This window comes from Spermophilus citellus (assembly GCF_964194105.1).
Source record: "Spermophilus citellus genome assembly, chromosome: 6".
NCBI classification, from domain to species: Eukaryota; Metazoa; Chordata; class Mammalia; order Rodentia; family Sciuridae; genus Spermophilus; species Spermophilus citellus.
Window position 1 is genome coordinate 128,438,083 of NC_138187.1, and position 24,017 is coordinate 128,462,099.

Genomic DNA, 24,017 nt, shown 5'->3' on the forward strand with positions numbered 1-24,017 from the left:
CTTGATCACTAGAGTATTTACTGGAGGCCAACCCCAGATACTGGACAGCACAGGAATGAGTGTCCCATCCCCCTCCTGCCAGTGGGGTCTGGGGCTCCTCCCTGGCAGCCACATTCAAGAATGTGACTCTCTCCACTTGACCCTGTGAACTTGGCACAGACAGGCTCCATGCCCACCCGTCTGCCTGGTGGCCCCTGCCCACCTCCCGGCCCAGAGGACCCCTCACAGCCCTGCCCCTGGCGTGTGTGAGCATCTGGTGCTGCCGCCTGAGCAGTCCATCAGCCTTCACACCGCTGTCATCACCAGACGTGGTGGAACGAAAACAAAAGACGTGACAAATTTGTCCTTTTCTCTTTCATAATTAACCAAAATATCACAGCATGTAGCAAAGCACGGCTCCTAATTAACAGACAGGCGAGAGGCGATTAGGAAAAAACGCCACAGCCCCTTCTCGACACCCCTCCCCTACACGCACCCCCTCCCTACCTGGCAGCAGGACCCCACCCTCATCCCCTGCCCCTCACCCTCCACCCCAGTAATTATATTTGCAGGAGAGAATGATATTCTGGTCAGACACGACAGGCAGAAAGAGCCCAGTCCCCAGTGAGGCAATTAATATTTCACACCTGCCAAAGCAAAGTGGCAATAGGAAGGGGAGGGGGGAGGCACTGGGAAGGCGACTCGCATTGTCACCGGGCCAGGATTTGCAAAAGCCAAGTGGGGACAGTCCTTCTGCTGGGCTGTGGGAATGGGTAGGCCAGACTGGCACCGAAAACAGCTCTTTAGGGTGTGTGGATTGGGGGCAGGGGAAGTCACTGGACAACAAATAGACTGCAAATCCAAGTCCTTTCCATTTCTCCTCCTGCTTTATTCTTTAACTTCCAGCTCATGTATACAAAGGGAGAGTGACTTGAACTTTAAAGGAGGGGTGGAGGGCAGGCAAATATGGACTCAGTGAGCACAAATCTTAAGGACCCAAGCCCGAGTCTCACTCCCAGAGGCTCACAGGCTGCCAGGAGCCCTGCTGACCATCCATGCAGATCAGCACATTCTTCCTGGCACTCCACATGTGCTCATTGCATGCAGCCTCTCACGCTTACACTTTGAGGCACACACACACGTGCACACACACAATTCCAAATCAAACACGTAGGAGTTTCCACCCTATTAACGCTTCATGGTGGAGATGAAACTTCAACATGAATTTCTTAGTAGATGACCATACTCTAACCATAGCAAGAAATGCTTTCTAGACAGTCTAGGAAGGAGGGGAGTGAGAATAGAGGGAGGTCGGAAAACAGGTACCAACAGGAGGAATGAGTTCTAGGTGATTATAATTTATACATGTTGCATAAAGATCTAGAAGACAGGTGATGGAGTGTGCCCAATGGTAAGAAATGACAAATGTTTACAGAGATGGAAATGCTAATTACCTTGACTTGATCATTACAAATTGAATATATGTATGGGATCATCATACTGTACCCCATAAACATATGCAGTTATGTTTTAATTAAAGAAATACCAAAAGTGTACAAAGGTAAAAATGCATAGAGCAAATATGACCCTGGTACTAAAGGAGTTTATACCAAGATAGTCGAGAGTAGAAAGAACACAGGCTTTCGTGATCCATACACAGGCTAGAGTCCTGCGCCATCTCTCCCACAGTGAGATCAAGATTGAGGTTGAGATCATGGGCACTTTACTAATAAGCCTCAATAAGTTAAACTGTATAATAGGTCTCCTTCTTTCATTTACTCACTTTTTCCATTCATGCATGCAAAAAGTGAATACTGCAGAAACCATAAGGCAGGCATCATGCCAGGCCCTGGAGATACAGTGCTGGATCCAACCAACATTGCAAGGCCTGCCCTTGGGGAGCTCAGATTCCAGCTTGGGGAGGGGGGGTGGGGGGAGACCAGTAAGAGGCTCTGCTGTAGCACAAGCCAGAGATATCAAGACTCCAGCCAGGGTGGTGGCCACAGGGATGGATGAAGAGAAAAATAATGGAGGTAAGTTTTGTGTTGAATGGTAACAGAATCGGCACATCCCCCCACATCCCCTAGTGGCCTGTTCATGAGGGGCTCAGAGTGTTACCCTGCATGGGTTTTGCAGATAGAAGGGTTTGCAGATAGAAGGGATGTGAGAGCCATGGTGGGAGGGGAGGGGAGGAAAAGATTAACTCCTATTACCCAAACTAGAAACTATATGCCAAAGGTACTCAGCACAGCACCAAGCCCATCCTGGGGTGGTGACTTCTCACATTAGGAGCACTGAAGGAGTTAGACAGTGAGGATGAGGCTTCCACAAGGTAGGTCAGGGGCAGGTGGAATGGAACAGAGGTTTCTGGAAGAGGCAAATTGGGAGAAGGGAAGTGCACTGACATGGGGGTGGAAGGGGAGGGTGACAGGCATTTCTGGAGGGAGGCAGGAAGGAAGGGACCAGACATAGGTTTGGAAGTGGAACTGTGAGTCATCAGACTTAAGAATCCATTGGGGTTCTATTGGGAAGATTCTTCTTAATAAGCATGCAATGGGTATGTGTGCAGGGTTTTACATTAAAACAGAACCAAATTCAGATCCTCAAAACCAATTGCTGCCCCCCCTTCAGATCTGTGAGATGACACTAGGACTCGACTTCCTCAGCTTATGGTGTCTGCCTTTCTATGCACCTAAAGGCAGTGGATAAAGGCCCTGGATGAGGTGGAGAGGGCTGGGCCCCAGAGCCACATCAGCACACCTACAGCCAGAGACACCTGCTGGAGAATCTTTGAAAGGACAGCCCACCCAAGGGCCCCTTCTGGGGCTTCCTCTTTGAGCAAGTGCTGCTCCAGGTGAGCTCTGCTTCATTTTCAGTCCCTGGTTTCCACTAAGGTGGCCTCCTTCAACCAAGACAAACTTCAGATGGGAGTGGCTCCACCCAGCACCTACACCCCCAGCTCGGACATCTGCCACTCCCTGGATGCAACAAAGCTCCTGGGAAGAAGCTGGAGCCAGCCTCTCCTGCAGGACGGGCTCTGCCTTCCCAAGCCTTATTCCCATCTGTTCCTCATCCTCTCCCTCACTCAGCACATCTGTGTGGCCCCATAGATCCTCCGATGTCTCCCAGGACACCTTCAGGGATCCCCGAGGCCCAAACATTTTTGTAATAATATGAAGACACTGTCCTTTTTACTGCATGGGCATTTGCCCTGGGGGTGCAAAGGCTGTGGTAACATAAACTGTCGATACCCACATGGACCAAGAAAAGCACCAAATTCTATTAATAGCTTTTTTCCCCCTCACCACACACTAACAGTCTTAAGCCATTTTTATTTATGAATGTTCTTTATGAATCAGTGGGAATAATTAGTTTTATTAAATCCCAATCCTTGAGCACACATCTTTTTAATATGCTGTGCGACTAGCTCAGAAGTACACACAAAGCAATTCCTGCTGCCAATGGAAACCCGATGCTCATCTCAAGGAGGGAGCTCTGGCGCGAGGTGAGTTCAGAGCTGAACCCTCCATTGCTTTCTTGGAATGTCATTTTTCTTTGAAAGGACGGCCAACAAGCCATAGTTATTCAGAATTGTGTTTTTGATACAAATCATCTCGAAAAGGAACAAAGTGAGCCTGTCACTTTAAGGAAAACAACTGACAAATTTGAGGCCAAGGCTGTGATATGAGCTTTCATGTAATGACTAGAATTTTGGAAAATTTGTGTTCACCGCGGTGAACTTGATAGCTTCCCAATACTTCAAATCTTCCTGATGAGGTCAGTGGTAATAGTGACAAATCTGCTTTTATTTTATTAATTAATTTATTTATTTTTGTATAACGGAATGTGGGAACATTCAGGAAAGCTGCATAATTCTGTGAAGTAATACTTTTCAAATGCTCAGTGAGTAGTTCCGCAAGATCATGAAAGAATCCAAGCACCCTCAGCAGCTGAAGAACCACCAATGTGTTTTCATACGTTGTTTTTACACTTTATACAAAACATGCAATAGAGCATAGAAGGTTCACTGATATGGTTTCTAATTCCACAGCATAAATAACCTTCAAGTAACTAGCATTTAGGGAGGTTAAGTTTAGAATCAAAACTGAACATCCCCAACTATGTATCTGTAATGGCCAGATTTTCTTCACATATTTCAACCAAAACAACATACCCCAACAGATTGATTGCAAAAGCAGATGGGGAATCCAGTTAGACATTAAAGAGATTTGTAACAATGTAAAATGTGCCACCCTGCTCATGGACTAATTTTTTTTGTTATGGAAAAATCATTCTTCATAAAAATATGTTATTTATATTAACATGTACTCTGTTTATTATTGTCACTTTTAAATTAGCTGAAAATAAGTATTTATTAAATTTCTGTTGTAACTTCTAGCACAGAAAATATTGTATTAGAAAGTCAGCCCAGGGCTGGGGTGGTGGCTCGGCAGTAGAGTGCTTGCCTAGCATGTGCAAGGCACTGGGTTTGATCCTCAGCACCACATGAAAATAAATAAATAAAATACAGATTTGTGTCCAACTACAATTAAAAAAATATTAGAAAGAAAGAAAGAAAATCAGTCAGTCAACCCATATACATGAAAACTCTTTGGAGTCCTTGATTATTTTTAAGTCTAGAAAAGATTTCCTGCCTGAATGACGGTGGAATGACATCATTGCCCTAAGTACATGTATGAAGACATGAATAATGTGAAAATAGTTTGTGTACAATCAGTGACTTGAAAAACTGTTCTCTATATGTGTAATATGAAATGAATTGCATTCTCCTATCATGTATAACAAATTAGAATAAATAAACAATTTTTTAAAATTCCTGCTGGTGTGTCCTTGGAGGTTGAAGCAGTTCAAAGCCAGCCTCAGCTACTCAGTGTGGCCCTAAGCCACTTAGTGAGACCCTGTCTCAAAATAAAATACAAAAAGAGTGGGGATGTGGCTCAATGATTGAGACCCCTGGGTACAAAAAAAAAAAAAAAATCCCCAAGGGCTGAAACTCCCTGCTGGAGATAAGTGTATCCCACCACTTTCTGCTCTCCTTGGGTCTGAGGCCCTAACGCTTCTCCTGCATCCAAGCCCCAGGATCAAGGTCAAGGTCCTGGCTCATAATGCCAGTCAGGTCTTTAGAATTCCTTCCAGGGATTCTGCTTCCCATGGCCTGAGAAGGCTCTAGCCTGCTGTGTGCTCCTGTTTTTCTCATCACCTACCTCCTGCTCTCCTCTCTCTCTCTCTCTCTCTCTCTCTCTCTCTCTCTCTCTCTCTCTCTCTCACACACACACACACACACACACACACACACATGCATGAAACAATTATTCCTACAAATGGTGAAAACCTGAGTCTTCCTTACAATTTAGTGTTTTGATCCTAGGCAAGTCAACCTGTGTGGCCTTATTTCCCTCAAAAATAATATGCAGGTGTTAATTGTTGGGCTGTTCTGAGATTTAAAAGAGACAGTGGGTTTGTACAAAATATTCTGCATTTGCAGATCAACTCTCCACCTTCCGTGCCTTGCTTTGCACCCCCAGAGGCTTTCAGTTGAGTTTAGTCAATGGCAGGCACTGGTGGGAGACCCCAGAGGGCAGCAGGGAAAAAAAAAGGATCACCCTCCTACATACACACCTGTGTAACACATGTGTGCACAAGGTGTATACACACAGAATGGGCTACACCTCCAGGGAAGACAGAGCTCTTGTAGGACAGCCTCCTCCTTTGCACAAGGTAACTCCTTCCTTTTCTGTCCCTACTATCCAGATGGGACTTTGCTAGCCCTAGGATGCCTTGCCATCCCTTATTGGTCTCCTTTAACAGCCGCACCTTTGTAAATAGTTCTCTCCAATTACTTTGTCTGTGTGTGTTAATTATTTCCTGTAGGGACCTGGAATGATAGAGCCTGTGAATTACTAGAACCTTGGATATGTCTTAAACCAAGTAAAGGCCCTTTTCTCTCTGAGCTAAAGTCTTCTATGACCTCTGTGCACCGGCAACTCCTGCTCATCTTCCTAGAGATGCAGGGGGAGACGGACATTATTCTACTCAGGGCAGTTTAGTCTCAACATCACTTATGTTTGAGGTTCTAATATAAAATGTTTGCAAGGAAGCCCAAGGAACGATTCCTCCTCTGAAAAGGAACAAACATCCTGTGCTTTTCCATTTTCATGCCTTTGATCATGATGTTCCTCTCTCCCCAGGTGCTCTTTCCATTGGTCAAAACGTCCAACGGCACCTTCTTAAGAAACATTTCTATTACCCTAAAACATAATGTCTTTCTCCCCCAAACTCTTCGTTTAAAGCACTCATCTCTTTTTAACTTGCATTATTCAATGTGATTCAACACACATTTATCTGGTGCTTATTTTATGCTGAGCCCAAGGCCAGACACTGAGTAGCACAAGAAAAAAATATGACACCATACTCGCCCTAGGGGAGCTCATAATCTATCTGGGGAGGAGGAGTTTGTATGGAGTTTGGGTGAAAGGAAAACTCTGGGTTTTAGTGAAAGCAAACACTATGAAAACATCTAGATGGATGTAGGGAGGTAAAGAACATTAGAAGAATTGCACTACCCTCTTGGGTGTAGGTCAGGGGATGCTGGAACTTTCCATGTAAGAGAAGCTCAGCACACAGGCACAACCACATGGCACAGAGCATACAAGCAGTCATTGGAGAGAATGCTTGCTGCAGAGATGAGCATGAGGCTAAGATCTCAGCTCCTGGTTCCATTCTAGGGTGAACTGCAGGGATGATGCCCCAAACAGCCAGACAGGACTTCAGTGGGTTCACCAGACCAGGCACCAGCCCAGATCAGTCATTCTGCAGGACACAGTAGCCCCATTTAGAAGACATCCTTCTCCCCTTAGCTACATGAGGTCTTGAAACCCCTCTACCACAATGAAGAGGGCCAGAAGACAAGGAGAACACATCTCAGAGACTGACTGCTTACCCGGACAGAATGAGTCACTGTTTCCTGACAAGATGGCAAATGAGCATAGGCTGCTGGCTGACTCCCCAAAAATTAATATTGAGGAAATGACAGCATAGAAAATAAGTCATAGATCTGACGATCTAAAGATAAAAACTATGAGAAATTTCAAAGAGATTAAACACTTTAGAAAACTGAGAACAGGTATACTTGCAGGGGAATGGGTGATGGATAAATGGGAATAGAGGAAGGAGAAGTGGGGGGTCAGTTCTAAAGTTGTTGTCTTGTAATCCCTACACACACACACACACACACACACACACACACACTGCCAGATGCACAAGCAGCATCACAGCCAAGACCTTCAGGAGTCCAAGAGTATTACTGGAGAAATCCTAAAATCCAGCTTGGGTAAGAGATAATGGTAACAGATGTGGACTTCAGCTGCCCTTGGGTATCCACTCACCTTCAATACCCCATTCACTGCCCCCCAAAAAGCTGATAAATTAAAAATATACACCTATTTTTGCAAAAGAGGCATAGGAGGGATAAATCAGAATCTAGTGAAATTGGTTACCTATAAGGAGTGAGTTAAAATAAGGAAGAGATGCTAAGGAAAGGAAACTTCTCGAAATATACCTTTTGTATAGCTTCAATTTTGACCCACATAAATATTTTACTGTACAAGAATATGTTACTATGGAAAAATAAAATAAAACTGTCAAAACATGGAATAAAGGCCCTAAGATAAAATATAAACAGAAACAAATGAACCAACATATATATATATATATATATATATATATATATATATATATATATATATATATATGAAATTAATAAGGTGTCTAGGCAGAAGGGAAAAAAACGATCCAAATAATTTTTTGATTTTTGCAGAGAAGCAAGCATAAAGCATAAAGTGGACTACTGTTACATTTCTCCACTGTCAATTTCTACATTCCATTTTTATGGAAAAATGGGCTACGACATCTCCAAGCTTCTTCCTGTTGAAAGAGGGCAAAGTTGGGGGAAGTAACCCAAAGTTCTTGGGGGAATCTAAATAATTTTTGACCATGATATTTGAGTTACATCTCCTCTATGGGATATATTCTAAATAATTTAATAACTATAAAGAAATGTTGAACTTTGTTTAACAGTGTTTTTATTCCCAGGATCAGAATGACTCTTACTAGGTTAATGTAAGTTTATAAGTGTTATGTTCTCCACATGAATTATCCCTTTTTATCTTTAGTGGTAGTATTCGCCTTGAAGACAATTTTATCTGGTCTTAAAAATAGCAATTCTAGTATTTTTATGCTTATTAAATATATACATAATATATATTTAAAATCTATGTATTTATAGTTGAAATGTGTCATTTGAAGGCAATATATAGCAAGGACTTCATTATCTGCTCTACCAATCCTTGCCTTTTAACTGAAGGATTTAGACCATCAGCATTTAATATAATTATTCATACTGTTAGGTTTAGTTCTGCCATTTTATCACTTGATTTCTATTTTACCTCCTATTTGTTTCTTCTATGACCCCTTTTCAGTATTTTGAGTTATTTAAATAATTTTTGTATTGTTTAAATTTATCATTGGTAATTTGGCCAAATGTCTCCATATTAGTGGCTGCTGTAGAAACTATTTCACACAAGCATGCAAATATATACACATTCAAGTGAAATGTAAAAGCTTTGCAACCATATAAACTTTTTTACTATTCCTCTCAACTGACCTATATGTTATAATTATAATTTTTGTTAAATCTCACACATTGAAAACTCTACCAGATAATGTTATAAATTTTATTTTTAATGGTCATGTGTTTGAAAGTACTTGAAGAGAAAAAAAAAAGATAGTCCCTTACATTTACCTAGATACTTACCATTTCTGTTACACTTCCTTTATTCTTGAAAAGCGAACTTTCTTTTATTATTGAAATATGGTTTGTATTCCTGGTCATTTTGGTTTTTAACTTGACTTGGTTTCTTCTTTGATTGGCTTTCCCTTTACCATAATTCCTCCTTTTGCTGTTTTCATTGTTGTTTTTCATTTCCTTCTCATGGAATATTTTGCCAAGAATGTTCTGTAGTGCAGGCTTTCTCCCTGTAAATTCTTTTAACTTTTGTTTGTCATGGAAGGTTTTTATTTCATCACCAAATATGAAACTTAATTTTGCTGGATATAAGAATTTTGGTTGGCATCCATTTTCTTTCAGAGCTTGGTATATGTTGTTCCAGGACCTCCCAGCTTTGATGGTCTCAGTTGAAAAATCTGCTGAGATCCAAATTGTTTTCCCCTATATGTAATCTGAAACTTTTCTCTTGTAGCTTTCAAAATTCTATCCTTATTTTGTATGCTAGGTATTTTCATCATAATGAGCCTTGGTGTGGCTCTGTTGTAATTTTGTACATTTGGGACCATTCCTGTTGTACTTCCTTCATTCTTGTATTTGATTTTCTAATTCATTCTTCATGTTTGGGAAATTTTCTGATATTATTCCATTGAAGAGATTATGCATTCCTTTGGTTTGTATCTCTGAGCCTTCCTCTATCCCAATAATTCTTAAACTTGGTATTTTCATGTTATCCCATAATTCTTGGTGGTTCTGATCATGGTTTCTTACCATCCTCACTGTGTGGTCAACTTTATTTCCAAGATTACATATTTTGTCTTCATTGCCTGAGGTTTGGTCTTCCAAATGATCTATTCTGTCGGTGATGCTTTCTATTGAATTTTTTATTTGGTTTATTGTTTCCTTAATTTCAAGGATTTCTGATAATTATTATTATTAATTATTATTATTATTATTCAAATCTCTAACTTTTTCTTGGATAAATTTCTTTTGCTACCTCTATTTCCTCTCTTGTCTCTTTGTTGGAGTAATCAATTGTTGCCTGTATTTGCTCTCTTATAGCATTCTTTGCTTCACATATAATTTTAATTGTGTACATTCTGAACTCCTTCTCTGAGACTTCACCTACTGTGCTTTCAATGGATTCTATTGTTGTAAGTTAAAGCATCTTGGTTTGTTTTGGACACTTTCTCCCCCCCCCCTTTTTTCCATATTGTCTGTATGTCTTCCTCTCTAGCAGTACAGATCTGATGTATGACAGTTTCTACCCTCTAATCCTGTGGTATCCCTTCAGGTTACCAATACCTCACCTGTAAGGAGCAAATCAATATTTGCAGCATGCAATGCAAACAATATGCAGCATTAAAGCAAATAGCTCTTGTTTAGACAATTACAGATGTGATCTATTAATGTCTACTATATAAATAGTAGGTTTGCATAAGGGTCTACATTTTCCAATGGTAGACAAAGATGGGGAGGTGTAGGATGTGGGGTTTATGAGGTAGGAGGTGAGAAGGTATTAGATCATAGGAAGAGTGAAAAAGGAATCAAGAGAAGTAGGCTAGTAGGGATACTTCTGGTGTAACCAGACCTGTTACAGACCTTGGTGATAGACTTCTAGGTCTTGGCTGTTGTCTCTGGATGGAAGCAGGCAGGAGAGCCATGTATTGGTAGATGGGGGTGGGGGTACAGTGAGGTCACTTCTCCTCCTCCCCGCAAGGCGGGCAGGAGCATGAACTTTCTTTTGTTAACATTTTCCTTCAGCCTCTGTTGAATTTCCTTTAACAGTCATTACAAAAAAATATCCCGATGATAAATTCTCTTAGTTTTCCTCCATTAGAGAATAGGTTTAGTCTGACTTCCTACCTGGAGGATATTTTTGCTGGATATAGAATTCTGGGTTGACTGTTTTTTTCTTTTGATACTTTAAATGTATTTTTCTGCTGCCTCCTGACCTTTGTGGGTTAGAAGAAATCTGCAGCCCTTACAATTTGTGTTCCCCTATATGTGAAATATAATTTTTCCTCTAGTTGCTCTCAAGGACCTTTCTTTGCTTTGATTTCCACTACTTGATTATGATAAGTCTAGGTGTGGCTTTCCTTTAACTTATCTTATTGGTGCTCACTAAGCTTCTGAATCTTACAGCTGAAAACACAAATAAAATAAAAATTCAATAACATATTAGTAGAAAAATGGAGAAGATTCAATAAAAGGATCCCTCTTCCTTCTACCATGAAGGGGAAGGGGAAGAGATGTCAGAAATGCATGGGAACCAGAGTATGAGCGAGGCAGTTCAGGCAGAGGGCTGTGAGCAGCACCATAATAGGTAACCCATAGAGAACCTTGTTCTTCAATCTCCGATGCTCTTTCATATCACATCCCTTTATTTTTCTTCTCTTTTAACCAGCTGACTTTATTTTATGACTTTTTTTTGGGGGGGGGGGCAGAGATAGTAGGGATTGAACCTGGAGAGCTTAACCACTGAGCCACAGCCACAGCCCTTTTTTATATTTTATGTTTTATATTTTTTATATTTTATTTAGAGACAGGGTCTCTCTGAATTGTTTAGGGCCTCATTAAGTTTCTGAGGCTGGCTTTGAACTCGAAATTTTCCTGCCTCAGCCTCCAGAGCCACTGGGATTATAGGCATGTGCCTCTGCACATGGCTGTTTTGTGACATCCTTAATGGCATCCTCAAGACTGGAACAATTTCTCACTCTGCCTTTTCTTTTTAAGAGCAAAGATAGTATTTCCCACTTCCCCTGTATTTCTGAGGATAATGAACATAAGGCTTTGAAAATTTAAAACAAACCACAAAACAAACAAAAAACACTGCTCTTTGGACAGCATATGGGAGGCCAATCTTAGTTGTGATTTGTAAAGATGAAGTGACAGGCCTAAAAACAGCTTTCTCAACTACAAAAGCACAAAACTCGCTTCTTTAGACAGAAACAAGTTAATTGGTTTAAGTGGTTTGAAACATTCAAGCAAAAAATAATATGCAAAAAAAAATTCATTTTATCACCCAAACTTATACCTTTTAAAACTAACCCTCCAAACCTTAGATGTTCATCCAACATTAATTACTACATTTAAGGGGCTAAAATTAAGTGCTTTGTTGGTTTCTCTAGATAATTTACATATCATTACTTTACAATTCATGTCATAATAATTTTTATTAAAATGAGTCAGTGAAAATGAATGATATTACCTTCAAGCTTGTAAGACCCTGGGGTGAGTCACTAATCTTTTTTCTCCTTTAAAATTATAATTGTCAATTTATATATATATAAATTTAAATATATATGTATATATACATATATATATATATATATATATATATATATATATATATATATGTGCATGTGTGTGTGTATAAAATCATTTATTTTAAATAGGAAAGCATGAAACCAAATGAGTTACTATTTACAGTTTCACTGGATTCTGTCAAATTCACAATCAAGATGGAGTAGGAGAGAAAAAAACAAAGAAATGGAGAAAAATCAGCTAGAGAAGAGAAGCAAAATACACCAAAAATAAAACAGAGGAGATAACATTATTTAATTTACTTAACCCAGCATCTTCCAAATTTGTTTAACTATGGGACCCAAAGAATAGCTCAAGTACCACCTGTGCTCCAAGGGACATGGTCTGGGAAACCCTGTTAGAGCCATCCTCAAACTCTAGGCAGGAGCAGTGTGTCATTTGTATAAAGACCTTGGAGTCCCAAGGCAAAGACTGGAACATTTGTTGGGAGCCTTTTGTGTCCAGATGCCTAGCAGTGGGAAGTGTCCTGGGGTGATCAGCCCATGGCTCTCCTTCCCTAGCCCACCTCTTTGGAGGAACCTAGTCAAAGTGTGTGTCCAGTCCTAGGGGCGGGTATGCTGGGTATCATAAAGTGCAATATGCTGTTGAGAAGTTTCTGCTCTTCATTCAGATCCTTAGCACTCAGTGCACCTACACACACACACACCCAGAAATGCCCACCCATCCTGGAGGGGAAATTATGAGTTCATGCCACAAAATCTTCTGTATTTCTCCTTTACTCAATCTCTCCTCATTCCTTTTCCCTGCTTCCTCAGCATTGGTGGTCTCTGCCTGTCTCCCCCTTTCCATCTTCATTGTTCATTTTTCTCTCTCTCATCCAATAAGGTCCTCCTGGCCAGGAACAAAGTCTGCCAGGACTTCTCCTGGACCCTCTGCCTTACTTGCCATGTTCCCTTCATCTCCACCTCAAGCCATCCCAATCACAATGACAGACGGAGCCTGCCCTAAATCTTCCAAACAGGACTGGGGCATGGCAGTGATTGTGTGTCCCTGTCAATGTCATCTCTGAGTTGGGAGAGAGAGAGTTGGTCCTGGGGCAGAGTCTACTCAAAAACCCTCACTCCACCTCTGTCCCTCAGCAGAGAGCAACGGGCTGGCAGGACACTTCAGATCTTTAGCACTCAGTGCACCTACACACTGACCGGCTCTGACAGGCCTCAAGGAGACAATTAAGGCCTCACAGATAACGGTGCCAGATAACACATAACAAAAAGTTATGAAGTGATAGTAGAAAGGGAGGAGGGAACTAAATCAGAATCTTATTGAACAAATTACTCCTGGAATTCCCCTTGAGAGTTAGCAAGTAGACATCCAATGCCAGCTTAGGAAAGTACAGCAGAACCGTGTAGTAAGAAGAAAGCAGGAAAGTGGCAGCATCTCTATGTGGCCTAGAATTCCAAGTACAGGACCTTGTGTCCTGCCAGCTCATGGGCAGCGATGGGCATTTGTCTAAGGTTGCAGGTGCCCAGTTTCCAGGACCAGCCTCTGGGAAAGTGGTTTGTGATAAAAAGTCAGGCATGCAGTCAGACAGACATATGGACAGGTCTCCTTCCTTCCCAGCCACCCCCACGACTGTCTCAGCAGACAGATGGGCCTTTCCTCCAGGCTTTATAGATTAATGCGTCCTTCTTATCAATTATGGAGACAAGAAAGTGTAATTTTCTCCCCATGTTTATACTGTTCAGGATTAATCTGCCTGTAAATGGATAATCTGTCAGCTTTCTGAGACACTGAAGTGGGGAGGGGGGTGGGGCAGGAAACGGGAAGAGATTTACCAGCGGGTAATGCCATCTGCTTTATTAGGTTGTTTTATAAACCTGACATTCAATTTGTTCTGGAGGACTTCGTGACGGATTATTCTGTAAATTCTCAATAATTACGATAACCAGAGAAAGGGAAAAATGGGGAGCAGGAGGTAGATTGGGGAAGTGGGGGTGTGCCAGCACATTGGTGAGTTATGGCCCAGGCATAACATCCTTCCATCCCCAGCCACCTCCCAGGGTGGCCGAGAAGGCCAAAGCCTCAAAAGCAAGGGATTGACAGAAAAGGCCCTGATGGCCTTTAAGTCTGAGTCTCATGAGGTGTCCCTCATCTTTAAACCCTCACACTTCCTGCTCTCCCCAAGATGGTGAGGTCAAGCCAGCAGAGGTTCTGTTACCATGTTCTTTAGACTTAAATATATGTTGTATTCTTTCTTCTGTTTTCTGGGTCCAAATCCCTCTCCAGTCTTTGTTGCCTGTATGAACTTGGGGGAGTTACCTAGACTCTGTGCCTCAGTTTCCTTAACTGTAAAATCAGGACAGTAATATTACATACCTCCTATGATTGCCACGAGGATCCAGTTTGTTTCTATAGAAAAGCACTTAAAATAATGCCTGACACATATGAACTGCTTCATCGACTACTCACCATATTATCGTCTATTTGTATTTTGATTCTTCAGGGCTGAGTCCAAGCACATCTGATAGGCTTCTGATGACTGAATCTGAAAAATCATAATGGTAGAATTAGAATCCTGGAGCTGACAGGCCTCCTGGCCTATCACAAGCTTCACCCCTCCCCTCCAACCTTAGGTGAAAACTTCAGTGACATATAGAGCATCCTCCCACATTGGCAGCTCACACCATCACAGACTTTTTTCATGGGCTCCTCAGACAGTCCTCACACAGCCCAAACCTGCCTCCCCCTAGCAGAGTCCTCCCAAAGGGTTAAAGCTGCTGGCCTCCTGGGTTTGCAAAGAGAGCAGGGAGAGCCCCTTTGGTAAAGCATAGCCTTGATTATGAACTCTGACAGCTCCCTTCTCATCAGGGGACTCTTCAATTAGCCTCTGCATGTTTATCTTTTACATTTCCAAATGCTGCCTTCTTGGCTTCTGTAATCTTATTTGTTCTTGTATTAAGGCAGCTGGGTGGGGAAAGAAGACCACGTAATACATGTCTGAAGGCCACCTACTTGACACCTGTTCTTCCTCTGGGGTCCAAGGATGTACTCGTGGCATTCCATGCAGGGAGAGAGAACAGGCGGACTTGAGAATCTTTACTGCCTTCTCTTTTCAGTGATTTTTGTGCCTTGGTGTTTACAAGGACAATCTGTTACCTGGGTTTGCTATTAAGATAATGAGATTCATGGGATGGAGTCACCTACTCTTCAGCTCCCCACAGAGAAACTGTGCCATGGGCTACAGCTGAATAGAAACCCCCTCCATCTCCAAATGCATTCTTGACCATAGACCCATGTTATCCATGGTGTAAATATTACATGAACCAAGAGTGTTACCTCTCTCTTTCAGATGATGAAACTGATGCACAATTAGGACAAATAATTTGTCTTATATAACCATACGTGAGTCAGGGTTTAAGCTGCAATAGGCTGCTATTGTGTTGTGTCCAGACCTGCCTCTTTGCTTCTGGTAGAAGAGCCCCTTTTTCTATGGGGAAGCTATTCCCAGTGGTTTGGATAAGGTTGCCATTGTCCTTCAGGGATGAGCACAAGATCCTGGCTAGACAGCCAGAATACATCATACCCTTGGCAGTTTCCCCTACCCTCTTCCTAAAGACTTCTATCTCCATTAATGATAGTGAACTCCCTGAAATAGGCTAAGCCACCACTTCCAATTGGCTTAAGCAACTGGATCAGAGATGGTCACATGACCTAAAACCAGCCAATCTAATCCTTCCATGAGACTTTTCTACTAATACTTATGGAGAAGAAGCTTTATTCTTCCTATAGTTGAATATCTTTGTAGGTCATGAGCCTAACATAACTGGTGGCCACTATGCCCAGAATATGGAGGCACAAAGCCCTGATGACTTTGTTGTGGTCTCAAACTCAGTTATGATTGAAGCCAGACCTATCCTCTGGACTTTTCAATTATATGAGCCTAAATATTCCCTTTGGGGCTGGCAGTATAAGTTGTGTTTCTGTCGTACAAAATCTCATTAATATTGACTATAATTGGGACCTCCTACCCATACTCAGACTTTATCTCACAAATTCAAAGGGTCAGTTAAAGAAGGATTAGGAACTGGGGTAGTCTCCTGCATCAACAGAAGTTAGATTGTACAGCTTTGTGAGACCCTTCCAGTTCCCAAACACTCCTCTTCTATTAAAGCTTCATCTTATCCATTTTCTGTTGCTAATAACACAATACCACTGACTGGGTAAGTCATAAAGGAAAGAAGTTTATTTTGGCTCATGGTTCTGGTCCAGATGAATGTACCACATTGCTGATGGCCTTCTTGCTTGGCAGAACCCTGAAGTAGTTAACATAGGGCATCACATGGCAAGAGACAGTGCTCAAGAGACCTGGCCAAACTGGCTTTTACACTAGAGATACCCGGTTAACCCATTAATCCATTAGTCACATGGGTAGATAAATCCATTAATCACATGAGTAGATTAACCCATTCATGAGGGTAGAGCTCTAATCAATCTCCTAAAAAATCTCATCTGTCCCACTTCCTAATATCTCATTATAAGCAGTAAGTTTCAACATGAGTTTTGGAGATGATACACCATAGCATCTCTATCCTCTATGATTTTTTTTTTTTTGGGGGGGGAGACAGGGTCTTACTATATTGCCCAGGCTGGTCTCAAACTCCTTGGCTCAAGCAATCTTCCCACATCAGCATCCCAAGTAGCTGGGACAACAGGTATGCAGGGCTTCCCAGTTCTATTATTGTCACCATGTCTGCAGACAGCTGAATTTGTCAAGTTTCCCCTACCCTTTTTCCCAATGATGTTTATCTCCATTAATGATGGTGAACTCCCTGAGATAGACTGAGCAACCACTTCCAGACTGTCTTTGTCTCCATCGATTTTTGGTCTAATGTTTTCAAATCTCTGCTGTGAAATCTGGTTTGAGGGTATGTGAGTGTTTACTTGTATATTGGCGTGTGCTTCAGGATATGGAGGGATGGAGAAAGAAAAACACAGTAAGCTAGGGGAGGAGAGAGAGGGAAAGAATAAAGACCTGAGCAAATAACTCCTTGAGATTTGAGTCTGCAGCATCTGGGAGGCTCTGCAAAGTAAGTCCAGCTGGTTTTGTGTTATTTCTTCAGACCCTACCTTCTACCGAAGGAACCTGCAGCTGATACATGGGGAAGGAAGATATAAAGGTAGTGTTTACTTCCTTAACTCTGTCCTGCCTTCGCCTGGAGGATGTTCCTAAGGCCACACCCTATTCACACATTGGCACTGTGGCTGGTCCACAGAGCAACATTTCCCACAGCAGCACAGGCTTTGGCTGCATTTAATATAGACAAGCACAAAAGACTGAGTTGTGTCCTCCCAAGATCAGAAGCAAGGGTAGGATGTCTGCCTTTATTTAAATTTTTTATTTAATATAGTACTGAGGTTCTGAAAGAAATGAAAAGAGCACACATTATTAAAGAAAGACGGATTGTTCTGTGAATACACAGGCATCCCGATTGTCTACATAAAAAACCCTGAGAAACCTACACACACACTACTAATGCATGAATTTAGCAAATTTTCAGGTACAAAATCAATTGTACTTCTACAGACTTGCAACAAACAATTGGAAACCAAAATTTACTGAGATGGAAATGGAAATAAAACAATTTATTATTTTAAACATTTGAGTGTTTTATTTTGAATATTTTATTTTAAATGTTTTTAATAAAGCATTAGCAATAAACATCGAAATGTAGAATTTTTAGGAATAAACTTAATAAAAGATATGTGAGAATTCTAACTGAATATTATAAAACAATGCTAAGAGATTTTAAGGACCATTAAATTAATAACAAAATGTACCAAGCTCATGCATGGAAATACTCACTATAGTAAGAGCCACAAATTGATCTATAAATTGAATGTAATCACAGTCAAAATCCCAACAGGAATTTTTTTCAGGCTGGGGCTGTAGCTCAGCGGCAGAGTACTTGCCTAGCACGTGTGCAGAACTGGCTTCAATCCTTAGCATTACATAAAAAAATAAATAAATAAAATAAATGTATTGTGTCCATCCATCTATGACTAAAAATATTTTTTAAAAAGATAATTAATTAAAAGATTTTTTTGTGGGGCTGGGATTGTGGCTTAGCAGTAGAGCGCTCACTTAACACAGGACCCAGGTTTGATTCTCAGCACCACATAAAAATAAAGGCATTGTGTTGTGTCCATCTACAAAAAAGATTCTCTCTCTCTCTCTCTCTCTCTCTCTCTCTCTCTCTCTCTCTCTCTCTCTTTATTTAAAAAAAAAAAGATTTTCTGTCAAAATTAACAACTGATCCTAAGGTTTGTATGAAAATACAACTACATTGAGCGACCAAAAGAAGTTTAAGAAAACAAAGTTGGAGGTGGGGCTGGTCTAAGGTTGAAGAAAGTAAGACATTCACTTCACGTGTAAAGTCCTAGTAATCAAGATAAATAATATTTTATTCAATATTTTTAGAAATTAAACTTCATGCAAAAATTCAGGATAATATCAAATGTTTAAACAAAACAAAATTAAAGCATTTACCGTCTTTTTGAGACCTACTAAACAACTACTACAATCAAGACAGGTCAAAACAAGCATAAAGACGGATTGATGGTGGGGCTCAGTGGTAGCGCACTCATCTGGCATGTGTGAGGCACTGGGTTTGATCCTCAGCACCACATAAAAATAAATAAGTTAATAATAAAATAAATACAAAGGCATTGTGTCCATCTACAATTTTAAAAATTTTTTAAAAAGATGTATGGAACAGAATAGCAACTCCAGAAATAGACGTGTACTTATATTATCAACTTATTTTTTATAGAGTGCAGAGCAATTCAATGGGAAAATCATCATCTTTTCAATTTTAAGTGATGATGGGATTGAATTTTTTTTTTTTTTGTACCAGGGATAGAACACAGGGGCACTGAACCACTAAGCCACATTCCTAGCCCTTTTTATTTTGAGACAGGGTCTCACCAAGTTGCTTAGTGCTTCATTAAGTTGCCGAGGCTGGCTTGAACTTGAAATCCTCCTTCCTCACCCTCCCAAGTTGCCAGGATGACAGGTGTGCACCAACATGCCCTGCTACAATGAATATTTCTATACAAAAAAGTATGAACCCTTAGCTCATATTCAACCAAAAAGTGATTTAAGATGAGATATAGACCCCCAAACATAAACTCTAGAGCTATAAGAAAATATAGGCGAATATCAGTGATCTGGAGGGAGGCAAAGATTTTTTTTTTTTTAGTACACTAAAATATACACTGCAAAAGAAAAAGTATCCACAATTGGATTTTAACAAAAGTTTAAGAGTTTTGATCTTCAAAAGACATCTTTTATTTTTAAAGAAGACAAACCACAGACTGAGAGAAAACATGCACAACTGATATATCCAACAGTGGATTCATATCCAGAATACAGAAAGAATTCCTACAACTCAATCATAAGAAAGCAAACAACCCAATTGAAGAACTGTTAATATACTTAAACAATTCACAAAAGAAGGTATAGAACCTTCTTCCAATAAGCCCATTAAGATATTCAACCTGTTCAGTTGTCAGGGAAGTACAAATTAAGGCCACAATAAGCCACCACTTCACAACCAATAGAATAGCAAAAATATTAAAAATAGACAATGCCAAGTATTGGTGGATATGAAGCAACTGGAACTCATACCCTATCAGTGGGAGCATAAAATAATGCAACCACTTTGGAAAAGAGTTTTTGCAATTTCTCAAAAAATTTAAAAATATAATCTAGCCAACAACTATTAGGTATCTACCCACAAGAAATAAAAATCACATGTTCACACAAAGACATAAATAAATGTTCAGAGAAAGTTTATCTGTAATCATGCAAGACTGTAAACAGCATAAATGTCTATCAATATGTAAAGGAAAAAAACAAGTTTTGATTCACCTATATAAGGGAATATTATTTGGCAATTGAAAATGGGTGCAGTGGCACATGCCTGTAATCCCAGCAGCTTGGGAGGCTGAGGCAGAAAGATCACAAGTTCAAGGCCAACCTCAGCAACTTAGCAAGGCCCTAAGCAACTTATTGAGACACTGTCTCAAAATTAAAAAAAAAAAAAATTAAAAGGGCTGGCAGGGGGTATGGCTCAGAGGTTAGGCATCCCTGGGTTCAATCCCTAATATATTAGAAGAAGAAGAAGAAGAAGAAGAAGAAGAAGAAGAAGAAGAAGAAGAAGAAGAAGAAGAAGAAGAAGAAGAAGAAGAAGAAGAAGAAGAAGAAGAAGAAGAAGAAGAAGAAGAAGAAGAAGAAGAAGAAGAAGAAGAAGAAGAAGAAGAAGAAGAAGAAGAAGAAGAAGAAGAAGAAGAAGAAGAAGAAGAAGAAGAAGAAGAAGAAGTAGTAGTAGTAGTAGTATTGGCATATGTAACAAAAAACATGATTTTTTTAAAGAGAGAGAGAGAGAGAATTTTAATATTTATTTTTTAGTTTTCGGCGGACACAACATCTTTGTTTGTATGTGGTGCTGAGGATCAAACTCGGGCTGCACGCATGCCAGGCGAGCGCGCTACCGCTTCAGCCACATCCCCAGACCCAAAAAACATCATTTTCAAAAACATTATGGTAAGTAAAAAAAAAAAAAATCTTATATATAATAATAACATTATAAACATATAATAGATGGTTATATGTTATATATAACATATTTCCACATAGTTTTAGTATGAGAACAGGTAAAATAACCTGTAGTGCTAACAACAGGGTCAGGGATCAGGTGTGTCCTGGGATGGAGATGGCGGTGGAACAGGGCACATGGAACCTGTCTATGATGATATTAATGTTTCTTAATTGCTTTGGTGATTATATGACTAGATGTACTTGTCCAATTTTGTCACACTGTACAGTGCCGATATGTGCATTTTAGGGGGTGTAAAACAATTTTCGATAAATAATATATTCTTCACTCAAAACAAGTAATCCAAGAGAAGGGTGACAAACGCTCAGATCCCATGGTGCTCGCCTCTGATTTCCCCACACAGCACCCTATCCTCCTCTGACTTCCCCACACAGCACCCTGGTCCTCTTCTTTGGACATCTCAGCCCAGGAGACCATTAAGCCAGTGACAAGCTCAGGCATGATTGGGAACACAGTTCCTTAGGAAAGAGGCAGTCCTCGCTGCAGGAGATGGAAGGCTGACTCTGCTACCAACTCCAGTGTTTTCTGTCCTCACTTACTGGGGCAAGTTATTAAACTCTCTGGCCTCAGTTTCCTCACCTATGGATGAGAACACCTCATCCACAGGGGTGATATGGGTTGCCATGAAGATTCAGTTAACTGAGCTGAAGCATTTAGAGTTGAGCTCTGCAGAGAGAATTGCGTGATAAATGTTGGCTGCTGGATAGTGGAGGTGGCCTAAGGTCAGCGGAGAGGTAAAGTCAGAGACGAGGAAGGTGTAGGTTTCTGGGAGGGAGCAGAGGAGCAGGGACATCCATCCACTCCTATGTGCCAAAGTTTCCCTACACCCTCAGCTTGGGCGTGAAAACTCACACCCTATACATCTGATGTCTTCATTCCCTGGGGCTACTGTAATGAAGAATGACAAACCGGGCATAAAACAATAGAAAAATCACTCTTTTATAGATCTGGAGCTAGAAGTTCAAAACCAAGTTACAGGATGCTGCTCCCCATAAGTCTCCTAATGGAAGGATCTTTATTTCTTCCAGTTTCTGATGGCCCAGGATTTCCGTGGCATGTGGCAGCATTCTCCAATCTCTGCTTGTTTTCACCATCTTCTTTCTGCATATCCATGCCCAAATTTTCTTCTTATAAAGACACCAATCATACTTCAGTATGACCACATCTTAATCACTTTACATCTGCAAAGACCCTATTCCAAACAAGGTCTCAGAAACATGCCCTGGGGATAGGACTTATACACATCATTTTGGGGAACACAGTTCAATTCACAATACTTAGTATTTCCCCTACATTGAAATTTATCTAGCAGGATATTCAGTTGTACTCACGTCCAGGTGTGCCATCACACAAGTCCATGTGATGTGCGTGAGAGTCCATGTGTGCACATGCACATGTGATCTATCTGTGGACCCACGCATTGGGCTTATTTCAAATGGGGAAGTGTCTTGAGCCATCCCCCTGCCTCTGTTCTCAGACTTCTCACCTGCCTGCAGGCTGCTGGGCTTACACACAAAAGGAAAGGCTTACAGCAATTTTCCACTAGTAAAATTAGTTATTTCCTGACACATTTCTTCCTCTAATTATATACTAACTTCCCCCACTGGCTTATTCAAGAGGAAAAATAAAAATCTTTGGACTTGGGCTGACTCGGGGAAAGCACACCCACACACACACCCACATGCGCCACCCCCCCCCACGTACACACACCACACACAAACATGCACATATGTACACACACCACACATACAAACTTTCACAAGGAGCAGTTAGGCTATGTTCTCAGAGCATGCTCAGAATCCCAGGGGGTCTTCTGGATTGAGATAAACATCTACAAATCTCCCAGAGCGCCCCTACTCCATCAGAAGCTTCTCCTCTAGAACTCCATATACACTGAGATTCAATCTAAAAATATGCCTTTGAAAAAAAAATCCCAATAAGAATTTACCTGCCCCCCCAAATTACTTGGAGGCTACTTCTGGTTTGTCTACTAGCCAGGGGAGCAGGCTGCAGGAGGAAATAAACAATATAATCTGGCTTCCTGCTCTCCTCCTGATTCCTCCACAAAAATGGGGTTTTATACACTGAGTTTAAGGATGGACTGGGAATAGTGATGGTAATCATTCCACCTGGACTAGAGGTAACTGGACAGGAAGCCAGCAGACAACAGATCCGTCTGCCTCTTTTCAGAGAAATATAGTTTCCAAAGTGGAGAGAAAGTCTGAAACCATATTACATTCAACTTCCTCATTTCACAGATGGGGAGATTTAGGCCTAGAAAGAACGTCAGGGTGGCTTAAGCTCACAGGTCCAGTGTCTCCTGCCTCGTGGTTCAGTACTCTTTTCCTGTCCCCTCTTGACATAGCCACCCATCTCTTTAGGCTTTGAGGACAGGTGGTGGAGAAAGTGGATAGAGGAATGAGTCCCCTCTCTCCTGGGAAGGTTAACAGAAGAGCCATAGGAGAGTATCTTGTGAGAAACAGAAAACCTCTCTCCAGCTGAAGTTTCCTCTGTAGCCCAGACTTCCCCGAGAAGCGTCCATGGCATCGGCCTGCTGCCCCAGCCCCCTCTGCTGATCTATTCATCCCAGACACACTGTGATTGCTCATGCGCTTTGATCCTGCAGGCGCTAGCAGCTTTTGTTCTATTATTCACTGTGGGGTGGATGCTGAGTTGTCTCTCCTTATTATAAGCCATGGCTGGGCTGCCCACCACCTCCCCAAGGCCACTGGATGGTGCCCATCAATAAGTCAGTAGCAGCGGCTGGATTTGAGATGCCTTTTGGGGAAGGGATTGGCACCATTTCAGAATCAGAGTTTTCTACAAGCCTCCTCTTTGGAAGAAATCAGGAGAGGAAACATTGAACACAAAAATTATAAAGTGTATATAAGGATGCTAAGAGGCACGCTCTCTGTCCAGCTGAGTGGCGGTCTTTGAAAGTAAATCTTTCCTCATTATGATCTTATGGGACCACCCTTGTATATGTGGTTCTTTGGTGACTGAAACATCATTATGCAGCACTTGACTCTATGTTTGTCCCCCATACACCTCACACAGAGTGAGACACCCACCAATATTTATTTGATTAGTGATATTCATGAACATCTCCTAAGCCTCAAACCCTCCAAAATACCAGAAAAGACACACAGATTATTTTAGCACTTCTAACCATAAGGCATTATGGGGTAGATTTATTTGTCTGCCTGCAATCTCTTATACACTAGAGGATACAAGCATTATACAAGTGTCATTGTACAGGGAGGTATCGGGGTTCCTGATGACATCAAAGG

General features: G+C 41.1%; 1 long non-coding RNA gene across 1 annotated transcript in view; it reads right to left on the reverse strand.

The window, feature by feature from the left end:
- LOC308651576 overlaps window positions 1-24,017 on the reverse strand; it is a 38,433-nt gene that overhangs the window by 6,814 nt on the left and 7,602 nt on the right. Inside the window, exon 3 of the long non-coding RNA XR_014022591.1 lies at window positions 14,519-14,594. This is a non-coding gene — a long non-coding RNA (uncharacterized lncRNA). The remainder of the gene's footprint in view (window positions 1-14,518; window positions 14,595-24,017) is intronic.